General features: G+C 44.7%; 1 pseudogene; it reads left to right on the plus strand.

The window, feature by feature from the left end:
• LOC119341192 overlaps nucleotides 1-12,183 on the plus strand; it is a 15,518-nt pseudogene extending 3,335 nt beyond the window's left edge.
• Nucleotides 12,184-13,280: the final 1,097 nt, after the last annotated feature.

Below are 13,280 nucleotides of genomic sequence, written 5' to 3' on the forward strand. Positions count from 1 at the left end.
GCCCCGACCACGACCTCGACGCCGCCTGCCCCTCCCTCGTCGCAGGCACCCGAGGTGAGCACGCCTGCTCCTCCCTCTCCCCTACCTCTGCCTAGGGTTTCTACCTCCATCAAATTAGTTAGGGTGGAAACGAATCGGATGCGGATGCCGCTCAAATGAGTTAGGGTTCATGTAAGGGTGGAAACGAATCAAATTTCGAAGATGAATCATAAAACGAGTAAAATTTAACCACTTATTTCACTTTATAGTTGGATAATTGGAATATCCGCTACCACTTTCCACCCCTATAGGTTCATCAAATTAGATGGTAATTAGGGCAGTAGTTCTTAGGTACTAATTAGTTAGTAAGAACTAGGTACTAATTAGGTACTAGAATATTTTTATTTATAGTAAGTTTATTTTTAGTAAGAACTAGTTGAATTAATAGAACTAGTTAGTAAGAACTTGTTGCTATTTTTTTAGTTAAAGCAATTTTCCCGCATCGACGTGGACGATGCTTATCCCGCATCCTCGTCGTCGAGTGGGCGGAGGACGACACCTGCTTGACCAGATGGGCCATGTCCGGGACTGGGCTTCGCCGGGTGGTACTGGGAGGCGCTACCTACCGGGGGGCGCAGGTTGGTGAGGAGCCAGCCTGTCGTTGACCCGAATCTTCTTTGGTGGCGGTCGCGTGGGCCAGTGACGGTCCAGAGTCTCGAGGACTCCGCGAAGGTGGTGCGTCACCGTGTCAGTGAGGAGGACGCGCACGTCCGTCGCTACTTGTTTGCGTTGGAGCACAGGTTCTCCAATACCTGGCAGGTTCTCCAGGGATCTCACTGGAGCTATGATCCCGTGATGGTTCCTTCTCTGTGGGTGTCCACCGCCCGCGCCGATACCCGTCGTGTGCTAGGGTTTTAGTTGTACTAGTGATGTTATATGTATGACACTATTCGGGATGTATTAGTGATAATATTCGATGATGTACGGACGCATGAGATGATTTACTTTTGCTTACTGAATGCATGCTAATTTGAGTCTTATAAGATATTTTGAAATGTATATCTTGTGTTGCTCAATATCCAAGTGGCCGGTCATGTTTGCAGGTTACACCTCCGAGTGGTCTATGTTCTGCCGGAGTGTTGATTCATTTCCGTTCTGGCAAATTTCAGGCGCTCGATATATCCTATTTTAGCAAAGGTCATGCCGAATTTTCCCGTGAATTTTGGCATGACTTTTGCCAGAATATGTAGAAAATATCGAGTGCCCCGGATTTGTGTGTTGAGTATCCTGGTAGTTGTCTTCTATCGATTTTCAATTAATGTTTTAACTATGAACATAGAAAAAGTCTGACGACAAAAAGGATTTCGGTATTTGCAAATACTGCGAAGATGACCGCGGCCTGTGCGACAGAATCTTCCTAGATGATGATAGGCGCTTCAGCATCAAGCTGGACGAGAACTTCGAAGTGGATACAGTAAGTCACAACGACAAGTCTTTTTTCGTAATTAAGCATGACATCTGCTTCATTTGCTTCAACTTATTATTTTTTTACTATTCTACTAGCGTATCTCCTGCCATGCAAGATTTTTTGTATTGGATAAGATAGATTTCAGTCATACTATGGAGGTAAAGAAAGTTTATTTGAAGACCGAGCATGGTTATATTTTCCACGCAAAATTATACAATTCAGACGACTACACCTATTTTGGATGCAAAACATGGCGAGCACTATGCAAGACTTATGCATTTCAGCCTGATATGGTTATCACCTTTGATATTCGTCGGGAAGATGATATTGAAGGTAATACCGACATCTGGGTCGATGTGCAGACGCCTCCAGTTACACCAAAATGTAAGTTTCTCAACCATATTTATGTCTTTGATATTGTTTATTCAAAAATAGTTGACAACTAATTTGTATTGTCAGCTTATTTCGGTGCAAGCAAACATGTCCAGCGCTTGGTAGACAAGACCTACTACTGTCCCGGGGCTGAACTAAACTGCGAGGAGCTAAGTCATTATGTTTCATGGCTTGAGGATCTTGATACCGTCAAGACAAATTTCCTTCCTAGACTTAAAAATCTTAGTACTGAAAACGTGCGACCAATAGTGTTCGTCATGAACTACGGTCACATCTATTTAGAAAGGATGGTAAGATTTTTACTATTTGTCCTCGGTGCATCTTTTCCATACATTATTTGTGAAGCTAAACTTCATTGCTAAGTATGTGACCATACGATGTTCTTCAACAGGGACTCCTGATGAATGTTGTGTCTTATGGGATCGAGACTAAAGGTACCATGAGTATTATTAGCTTACGGCCAAGATATCCTACATGTTACTTTAGTGCATTCAAGATCAGCGATGAATGCTTAATAGTGCAAGACTGGACCAGATATGTGATGGGGGAGCGCAGACAAGTACTAGGGGGCAGCAAACAGATGTGCTATCCAAAATTAGGAGACAGGTTCATCTGCATGCTCCAACTTGATCAAGAAGGAGAGCTACATATGTTTTATGTTGTTTTACCTAAGAGAGAGCAGCAGGAGTGATTAGCTAGAAATGAGTTTGAGGATGATAATGTGCTACACTATTACTATGATGATAAAATAGCTAGTGTTGGTGGTAATGACTGATGATTATTATTAGCTAGTGTTAGTGGTGATTAAATAAATATTGTTGGTGCTAATGATTATGATGATGATTAAATAGCTTGTGCTGGCGGATTAGATTCAAGTGGAGGCAACATGTGATGCACATCGAAAGTACTACTAGTCCAAACTAGATCAAGTTTGGATTAGTAGTATACTTTTGACATGCACCACATATTGCCTCCACTTGAACCTAATCTACTTTCATTTGACACACTGTTATGGACATAATGATGTAAACCTCATAACTGGTATTGTACCAATATTTGTACGATAGCGCATAAATACACTAAAAATAAAAAAATAAAAAAATACTAGTAGCGATGGAAAGAAAACACGCTGCCAGTAGTTACATTAGCAGCAACGTGGGAGTGAACAAGCGCTGCAGCTATTTGTCCTAGCAGTAGCGCGTGCGGCACGCGTTACTGCTAAGCAATAACTGTAGCGCCTTATTAGTAGCGCGCCTACCCGCGCTACTAGTGAGCACAAAACCAGCGCTACTGCTAGGGTTTTCCCTAGTAGTGATATTTTCAAACCATAACTATACATTTGGCAAAAGACTATATATATGGTAATTGAAGAAAATGAATAGGTGGCTTCTACTGCTATTTTGTTGTGTGTGCCTAACATTTTAGTCATTTTCTAATTGGTTCTTGATCCAGTGTAGATATCTCAACTTTTTGGGGTACGAAGTTAATTACGTGTGCAACTTCACCGACGTTGATGATAAGGTAATGTTCCATGTAGAATGTACACTTACTAGTTGAGGGAGGATGATTGGTTTATATACTTATGTTGCATGGCTCGCTATAAACAAATATTTGTATAGGTTCTTACTATCTGTTGCTTTTTTTAAACAAAAGAACTGCCTTTTTTTCTTCTTCTCTTGTATTGAGAGAGCCACATTGACTGCCAAAAGAAGTTTGTTGTCCCACTCGTTGGATCAGCTAAAAGTCTCATATTAGACTTGCATCCAAAATGTGATGATTTTAAGCAAACACAGTGACACTCTGATTGGTACTTTAGTTTTGATTTTCAAATTCCATTGATGCATGCCACACAGGAACTTGGTTCTGAACTACAAAATAATTCCAATTTAATTTGTCATTAATTTGAACATAGTTAGATAAGATGTACCCTTAACTATGAGCTACCTTGCAGCCATGGGCGCATGATTTATGTTGCAGAGTTGGGCTGCTGTGTTACTGCCATTTTATGTTTCCACTTTAGATCAACACCTCACTCTGTTCATCTTCCTGGCACGATGCACTTTTATTGCATACATGTGATTTCATTATTTGTTTCTCAAACTGAACTGCTCTTCTGAACACTTCTTCATTTATACTTGCTATGGTTTTGCAGATTATCGAACGGGCGAAACAGAATGGTGAAGATATATCCAGTTTGTGCACTCGGTTTATTAATGAGTTTCATACTCACATGACTGAGCTGCAGTGCATGCCCCCCACTGTCGAGCCTCGTGTAAAGAAACATATCGAAGATATTGTGGATTTAATCACCGAGGTATTTTCGATTTCCCTGTTACTGTTCAAAATCACATCCAACGGCAATACCAACCCAGAGTTGTCGTGATATTTTTCCAGCTTCTTGTTGCTCCTTAATTTTTTTAACACCGATGCATTTGTTTGTCACCATTCAGATTAAAGCATAACAAACACAGTCAATCATGTGTGTTGTATATGATAATTGTATTTTATCTCTCACACTATTCACTTGGTAAAACTCTTTCCCACTTTGTGCATGTGAACAGATAATCAAGAATGACAAAGGCTATGCTGTAGACGGCAGCGTCTACTTTTCAATCAATAGATTTTCTGAATATCTCAGTTTATCTGGTAGGAAGCAAGATGATAATCTTGCTGGTTCGCGGGTTGATGTTGATCCAAAAAAGCAGAACGATGCAGACTTTGCATTATGGAAGGCAAGTTTGATGCATCGCCGTGAACAGTTTACTCTTGCGCATCGCTACTTCATTCTTATCCTTATTACCGTGTCCAGGCTGCTAAGGAGGGTGAGCCTTCATGGGAGAGCCCTTGGGGTGATGGAAGACCAGGATGGCATATTGAATGCAGCGCAATGAGTGCTCGCTATTTAGGACATGTATTTGATATCCATGGTGGAGGGAAAGATCTGATATTTCCTCATCATGAGAATGAGCTTGCACAAAGCCGAGCGGCTTATCCAGAAAGTGAGGTCAACTGCTGGATGCATAATGGTTTTATTAACAATTGCGGCGAGAAAATGTCGAAATCAGCTAATAACTTCGTCACGATCAGAAGCGTAAGGGGACGATGTCTGATTTCTTTTAATATTTCTCATTTGAACTCGTATGGTGTTTCCTAACATGTGTAACGTTTCTCTTCTTTTCAGATTATGACTCAGTACCATCCTATGGCTTTAAGATTTTTCTTGGTACGCGCACATTATAAGTCTGACATGAATTACTCTGATGAAGCACTAGAGATTGCATCTGATCGTGTATACTACATTTATAAGGTGATTTGCTTGAACTTTGATATTTTATCATGATTTGGTTTCAAATCAAAATTTAACCACCATTTAACATACTTTTTGCCTCGTCATTGGAATTCTGAACCTGACCTTGTGGTCTTTGGCTATCTTCTGTAGTAATAATATCTCACTTGATATTAATCTCATGCAGACCTTACATGACTGCGATGAAATGACGTCTCTGTATCATGAAGAGAATATATCTGTCCCGGTCCCGGCTGAGGAGCAAAAATTGGTTGACGGCCACCATAAAGCTTTTTTGGAATCTATGTCAGACGATCTTCGAACTACAAATGTTCTGGATGGCTTCATGGAGCTGCTTAAGGCAATAGACAGCAATTTGAATGATTTGAAGGTACGTAGATGTTTTTTTTATTGTGGTCATTGGTCAAGGTATGGATGCTCTGAATCCTGGGGTAAATCCATTTCTAGTTCATAGTAGTTGATTCAACAAACACATTTTCCATTTTCAGAAGTTGCAGCAAAAACTGGAACAACAAAAGAAGGAGCAACACTAGAAGAAGCAGCAGCAGCAGCATGTGAAAACTAGGGTTAAGCGTATGCGTGTTGCAGGGACGCGTACGTGTTAATATAGGGCCGAAGCCAGGATAGATAGAAGGTTAGTTTGGCTCGGATTGATCTACAAGGTAGCTAACAACCTGATAAGATCATATCTCAGAGTCCCAACAGAATACACAACACGCACGCACAATTACAGCACATATATGGTTTGTATACTCCACCGTATATACTTACAATGTTTAACACTCCCCCTCAATCACAACTATCCAAGTTGAGATTGCGTCTAAAGGCCTCAAGCTGCTTAAGAGTAAGAGGCTTAGTGAATCCATCTACAACTTGATCTCCAGTAGGTATGAACCTAATATTCAACAACTTATCTGCCACCCTTTCGCGAACAAAATGATAATCTATTTCAATGTGTTTAGTCCTGGCATGAAAATAAGGATTAGCAGACAAATATGTGGCACCAAGATTATCACACCAAAGTGATGCAGCTTTTGGATGATAAACACTCAATTCTGTCAGCAGATTCTGAACCCAAATAATCTCTGCAGTGGCATTGGCTAGAGCCTTATACTCAGCCTCTGTGCTTGATCTGGAAACAGTGGGTTGCTTGCGAGCACACCAAGATACCAAATTACCTCCAAGAAATACCGCAAAGCCTCCTGTTGATCTTCTGTCATCAGGACAGCCTGCCCAATCTGCATCTGAGAAAGCACTTACTAGCATTGAATCTGACTTACCAAGTTTAAGACCATGATCGTTGGTTCCTTGAAGATATTGAAGTATCCTCTTAACTGTTGTCCAATGCACACTAGTAGGAGCACTCTGTTGGAAAAGGGAGTGCCTAGGAGGTGCTTAGGCACGCCTAGGCGCTAGGCAATGGCCAAACGCCTCGCCTAGGGCATAAATGAAGGTCTAGGCAGAACAAGTAAGGAATTGCCTACCCAAGCAAGAAATCATGCCACATATTGCACTGATGTGCCAAATGGGTTATATGCAATGGCAGTAGATGGTAATTAACTTATTTATATGCCCTAAACTAATATAAGCACCCATATAATAATCACAAATTCACTACGAGTAAAAACTATATTACTGCCTAGGCTGCGCCTAGCGCGCTTAGGCACCGCCTAGGCACTAGGCGAAGACCAACCGCCTCGCTTACGCCTACCGCTTTTTCCAACCTTGTAAGGAGCATGTAAGAACTGACAAACTTTGTTTACTGAATAAGAAATATCTAGCCTAGTCAAAGTCAAGTATTGAAGTGCTCCTACAATGCTCCTATACATGGTTACATCCTCTGCTCCAAGTGCTTCTCCATCATACAGGGGACAGTTTTTCAGAAGTAGACAGAGGCGTGGATGAAGGCTTGCAACCCTTCATGCCTACTTTCTGAAGTATTTCTTGTACATACTTTCCTTGTGACAGCACAATCCCTTCTTTAACAGGTTTTACCTCGATTCCAAGGAAGAAGTGAAGACTTCCAAGGTCCTTAAGTGCAAACTCCTTGCCCAAGTCCTTAAGAAGGGCTTCAACAGCACTAGGTGAAGAACTTGTAACCACAATATCATCAACATAAATGAGCATAAAAATAGTAATCCTATGTCGATGATAAAAGAATAGTGAGGTGCCCCCCTTTGAAGGAGAGAACCCTAGAGACTATAACTTTGACGACAGTCGAGAATACCAAGCTCTAGGTGCATGTTTTAATCCATACAGTGCCTTATCAAGTTTGGAAACGTGACATGGAAACTTTAAGCTTTCATACCCAGGAGGTTGTTTCATGAACACTTCCTCTTCCAGAACACCGTGCAAGAACGCGTTCTTTACATCTAGTTGTCGAATGCACCAATTTCTAGACACTGCAATTGAGAGAATTAATCTGATAGTGGCTGCTTTGACTACAGGACTGAACGTGTCCTCGTAGTCAATTCCATACCTTTGCTTAAACCCTTTTGCAACCAAGCGTGCCTTATACCTATCAACAGTACCGTCAGATTTCTGCTTGACTTTGTAGACCCACTTGCAGTCAATAACATTCCTCCCTTGACTGGAGGCACCAAACGCCATGTTTTGTTCCTCATAAGAGCATCATATTCCTCATCCATGGCCTCCTTCCACCGACGTTCTCCAAGGGCTTCTCCCAAATTTTGCGGTTCACCTGTGGCACAAAAAGAACCCCAACAGACACAACCATCGTTATAAATCTTAGGCCTGATAATACCACTCTGTGACCTGGTATGAGACTGCGGAGGAGGAGGCGGAGCTGGACGTGAGACATGTTGTTGGAGGCGATTAGAAGAAGCAGACACAGCAGATCCAGAATCCGCAGAAAATCCACCCGAGAACTCCTGGTGGAGCTCCTGTGTTGGCTTAGCGCAATCAGCCTCGACGCGCGCGCCAGCCGCTCCGGAACTGCCACTTGTCGCTACCAGCGACGCGTCAGGCAACGACGAGGCGGAATTGCCCAATCTAGTGGGCGCGCTCGTTCCCGAGGAAGACCGACCGGATGGGGACCCGCCTGGTCCCGTCACAGGCGCGGCCCGTGGCCGACCAACGCCATGCAGGAGGGACCTACCTGGTCCCGCAACAGGCGCGCGCCGCGGGTTCGCAGGCGCGGCTCGTGACTGGCCGACGCCATGCAGGGGGGACCCACCTGGTCCCGCGACAGACAGCGGCGCAGATCCCATAGGAGATCCTCCTGACGTGCCTGCATCAGCAGATCCCGAGAGGATCCCGCCCTGATCTGCTCCGGGATCAGCAGGCGGATCTTCTACGGCTGAAAAGGAGGACTCCGTGGCCTGCATAAAATCATGGGGATTTTCTTCCATGTTTGCACTGTTTTCCTGCACACTTTCATCAGAGTTTTGATCAAAGGAGTTATGGGGCATTGACACATGATCATCAGCATCTTCTACACCCCCGAGAACAAAGTTGGGTGATGGCAGAAGATGAGAGGGAAGAAGAACAAGTTCTTTACGAAGTTGAGCGCCGGTGTTAGGGTGGAGTTTTGCAAAGGGAAAAATTTGCTCATCGAAAACCACATCACGGGAGACATAGATGCGACCCGTGGCAACATCCAAACACTTGTAGCCTTTGTGAAGACTACTATACCCAAGAAACACACACTGTTTCGAGCGGAACTCAAGCTTATGTTTATTGAATGGATGAAGGTTGGGCCAGACGGCACAACCAAATATGCGGAGAAAAGTGTAGTTTGGTTTAGTGCCAAAAAGACGCTCAAGAGGAGTCTGATTATTGATGACTTTACTAGGAACACGATTTATGAGGTACAGCGCCATGAGAAACGCCTCGTCCCAAAATTTGAGAGGCATATAAGCTTGAGCAAGAAGGGAGAGACCAACCTCCATGATATGGCGGTGTTTACGTTCAGCGGATCCGTTTTGCTGATGAGCATGTGGACAGGAGACATGGTGAGTGATACCTATGCGCTCAAAAAACGAATGAAGTTTTTGGTATTCACCTCCCCAGTCCGTTTGCATGGCAAGAATTTTGCGATCAAAAAGACGTTCAACATGTTGCTGAAAGAGATTAAACTTTGCAAACACATCAGATTTATTCTTAAGCAAATAGATCCAACTGAACTTACTAAAATCATCAATGAAAGTGACATAATATTTTTGTCTGCCAACAAAAACGGGTCCAGGACCCCAAACATCTGGAAAAAAAACTAGCTCTAAAGGAGCCTTTGATTCACTAGTAGAGTGAGAATATGGAAGTTGATGGCTCTTGGCCATCTGACACGAATCACACACATGAATGTGATCTTGCTTATTTGATATTGGAAGACTAAAATCTCGAAGAATTTTCTGGACCACTGGAAAAGCAGGATGCCCTAGGCGTTTGTGCCATCTTGAGGTGGATGGCTTGACCACACTGAGAGCTTGTCGAGGAGGGGCATCATGGTGGCCAGAGACAGGAAACAGGCGACCCCTAGTCCTGTTTTGAAGCACGGTTCTCCGAGTGGCCCGATCCTTAACAAAAAAAGATTTCGGAGTAAACTTCCAAGAAAGCATTGTTATCTTTGATAAGTTTATAGGTAGAAAGAAGGCTTTGATCGGCTTGAGGAGCATGGATGATATTATTAAGATGCAAGGAGCCGTGAGGGGTAGTAAGAACTGAATGACCAATGTGGGCAATGTCCATACCTTGACCACTCGCAGTGTGAATTTGCTCCGTGCCGGTGTAGCAATCGTGGACCGCAAGCTTTTCCAGTTCTCCCGTCACGTGATCAGTTGCACCAGTATCAAGATACCAATTGGTATCAACTCCATAGGCGTGGGCAGCGTTGGCCGGGCGGTGTCTACCACCACCACGTCCTCCGCCACCACCACCTCCTGCGGGGGTGAGGACGATGTGTTGAAGTTGCGATCGTAGCGCTTCTTGCAGCGCCATGCACCATGCCCTTCAAGCTTGCAAATCTGGCACTTCTCGCACTCGCGGTCACCGCGGTCACCACCTCCTTACCGAGGACCACCTCCAAAGCCGCCATCACCGTGGTTGTCAGGGTAGTGGGCGCCCGCGTTGTTGTTGATGAAGCCGCGAGAGCCACCTCCACTGTTGCCGCCGCCCCTTGAGTTGCCGTGGCCTCCACCCCTTGCCGCCAGATTTGCGGAGTGGAGAGCGGTGTTTTGGGAAGCGATGCGAGCTTTAGCCGACAACAGCAGGGAGAAGAGCTCGCTGAGGCCGATCGGCTGCTCGGTGGCGGTGCGGGTGGAGATGGCCGAAACAAAGCCGCTGTAGTCGGGGTCGTGGAGGAGGCCTTGCAGGATGTGATCGACAATGTCATCTTCATCTAGGGGCTTGCCTGCAGCTGCCAGCTCGTCGGCAATGCTCACCATCTTGGTGTAGTAGGCCGCGGCAGACATGTCCCGTTTGCGGGTGTGCTCGATGGCCGAGCGGAACTGGATAACCCTAGCCCTTGACTGCGACGAGAAGCTTTGCAGCAGGGCGTTCCAGATCGATGCGGCGGTGGTGTGGGAGCTGACCTGCAGTAAGACCTCACGGGAGAGAGATGAGATCAAAAACGTGAGGATTTGCTGGTCTTGAGTAACCCACACAGCATGCTCAGGATTTGGCGAGGACGTGGTCTCCTTCTTGCCGGCGACGTCCTTGTCGGTGTAGAGCACGGCGGCTGGCTCCTTGATCGAGCCGTCCAGATAGTCCATCAGCCCCGCCCCCTTGATGTGTGGCAAGACCTGTGCCTTCCACACCAGGAAGTTCTCCCGGGGTCAATTTCTCGGTGATGGTATGACCAAGGGAGGCGATGGAGGGGGTGGCCATGGCGACAGCTGAGGAGGAGCTCGACATCTAGATGTGATGGAAAAGGATGGCTCTGTATACCATGTGAAAACTAGGGTTAAGCGTATGCGTGTTGCAGGGACGCGTACGTGTTAATATAGGGCCGAAGCCAGGATAGATACAAGGTTAGTTGGGCTCGGATTGATCTACAAGTTAGCTAACAACCTGATAAGATCATATCTCAGAGTCCCAACAGAATACATAACACGCACGCACAATTACAGCACATATACGGTTTATATACTCCACCGTATATACTTACAATGTTTAACATAGCAGAAGCCACAGAGACAACCAGAAGACCACATTCAAGCTCTGGCTGCGTTGAGTGCCGAGATTAAAAGCAAACTGTCCATCCTCGGCCTGATGCCACAATCACCTTTGGCAGAGGTACTTACTACTAAGGCCACACACTATCTATCTATACAACACTTCCTTTTCCTCTTATGATAATGAGTGCAACACAAAGATGAACAAATTTCAATCCAACAAGAGCTGGAGCATCTGAAGGAAAAAACATTGATGCGGGCCGGGCTGACCGATGAGTCGCTGCGCGAGCAGATTGAACGGAGAGTCGCGGCAAGGAACAACAAGCAGTTTGACGTTTCGGATCATATCAGGAAGGACCTTGCCAGCAAAGGCATCGCCCTGATGGATGAGCCTACTGGTACGGTTTGGAGACCATGCGAACGAGAGTAGTTGCGGTTTCGCCTGGTTTAGCAAATGACTTGGGTTTCCAATTTCAGTGTAGAGATGATGAGAACTGTGTTTGTCTTTGTCTACTTGTATATACTTGAGTACTACGTACCGTTGAATCACTGTTATGGATTTGCATCTTAAGTACTACGTACCGTTGAATCTCTGTTATGGATTTGCATCTTAAGTACTACATACCGTTGAATCTCTGTCATGGATTTGCATCTTAAGTTCATAGTTGCATTTGAATGAACAAACTTCAACCCAACAGGAACTGGAGCATCTGAAGGTAAAAGCGTTGACGCGGGCAGGGCTGACCGATGAGTCGTTGCGCGAGCAGATTGAGCAGAGAGTCGCGGCAAGGAACAACAAGCAGTTTGACGTGTCGGACCAGATCAGGAAGGACCTTGCCAGCAAAGGCATCTCCCTGATGGATGAACCTACTGGTACGGTGTGGAGACCATGCGAACGAGAGTAGTTGCGGTTTCGCCTGATTTAACAAATGACATGGGTTTCCAATTTCGATGATGAGCGTTGTGTTTGCCGTTGTGTACTTGTATATACTTTGGGTACTACGTACCGTTGAACCTCTGTTATGGATTTGCATCTTAAGTACTAGGTACCGATGAATGTCTGTTATGGATTTGCATCTTAAGTTCACAGTTGCATTCGAATGAACAAAAATGATGAGTTGTCCAACGCGTTCGCCCACGCGTCGGATTGGTCGAACACTTGCCCCGACCTCCATGGATGAGTGGAGAGTGGTTTAGGGTTTAGTGTCGATGTGAAATGGTGAGGGTTGTGTTTTGTGCTCGACTGGTCTGGGCTGAAATGGTGGCCAATAGGCAATAGCGAAGTGGAGCGGAGCGATGCAGACCGGCAAACACCTCTTCCCTGCGGCTGCGCAAACTCCATCACAGAGAGGCAAACTCCAGCCCTCGGTTAGAGTTAGCCGCCGACATGCCAACATGCCAAAGTCCATGCTCCGAACCTGGGCTGTCAGAGACCAGGTTAGAGCTAGCAGTCCTTCTCTCGTCGGCATACTGAGTTTAGAGTTACATGAGGGACATACTGTGCTACATTCAGACACACATTCTTACATAAGGGCATACGGGGTTACATGAGGTATATAGTGTATTTCCTTCCCAAAATACAAGGTGTGCATTGTTTTTTTTGTCATCGCACAACTTTGACTATGATTTTCACTTACCGTATGCCTACAAAACTATCATAAAGACATATGAAATAAAATTCTTTTGTGAGACAAATAGGATGATACCATTGATACATGTTTAATTCATGTATTTTGGCATATATTATTGATCAAAGACATGCATCAAAGACCGTGCAAAATCAAACACGACTTATATTTTGAAAAGAGGGAGTACTCTTTTACATAAAAGACGAAAATAAAAGACATACTGGGTTGGGTGATACTCTTAGGAGTAGGAGGGGGGAGGGGGGTGGACAAAGAAGGGCCACCAGCCTGCTAGACATGCATCAAAGACCGTGCAAAATCAAACACGACTTATATTTTGAAAAGAAGGAGTACTCTTTTACATAAAAGACGAAAAT

The sequence above is a fragment of the Triticum dicoccoides genome, chromosome 1A (genome assembly GCF_002162155.2).
Source record: "Triticum dicoccoides isolate Atlit2015 ecotype Zavitan chromosome 1A, WEW_v2.0, whole genome shotgun sequence".
Classification (NCBI taxonomy): domain Eukaryota; kingdom Viridiplantae; phylum Streptophyta; class Magnoliopsida; order Poales; family Poaceae; genus Triticum; species Triticum dicoccoides.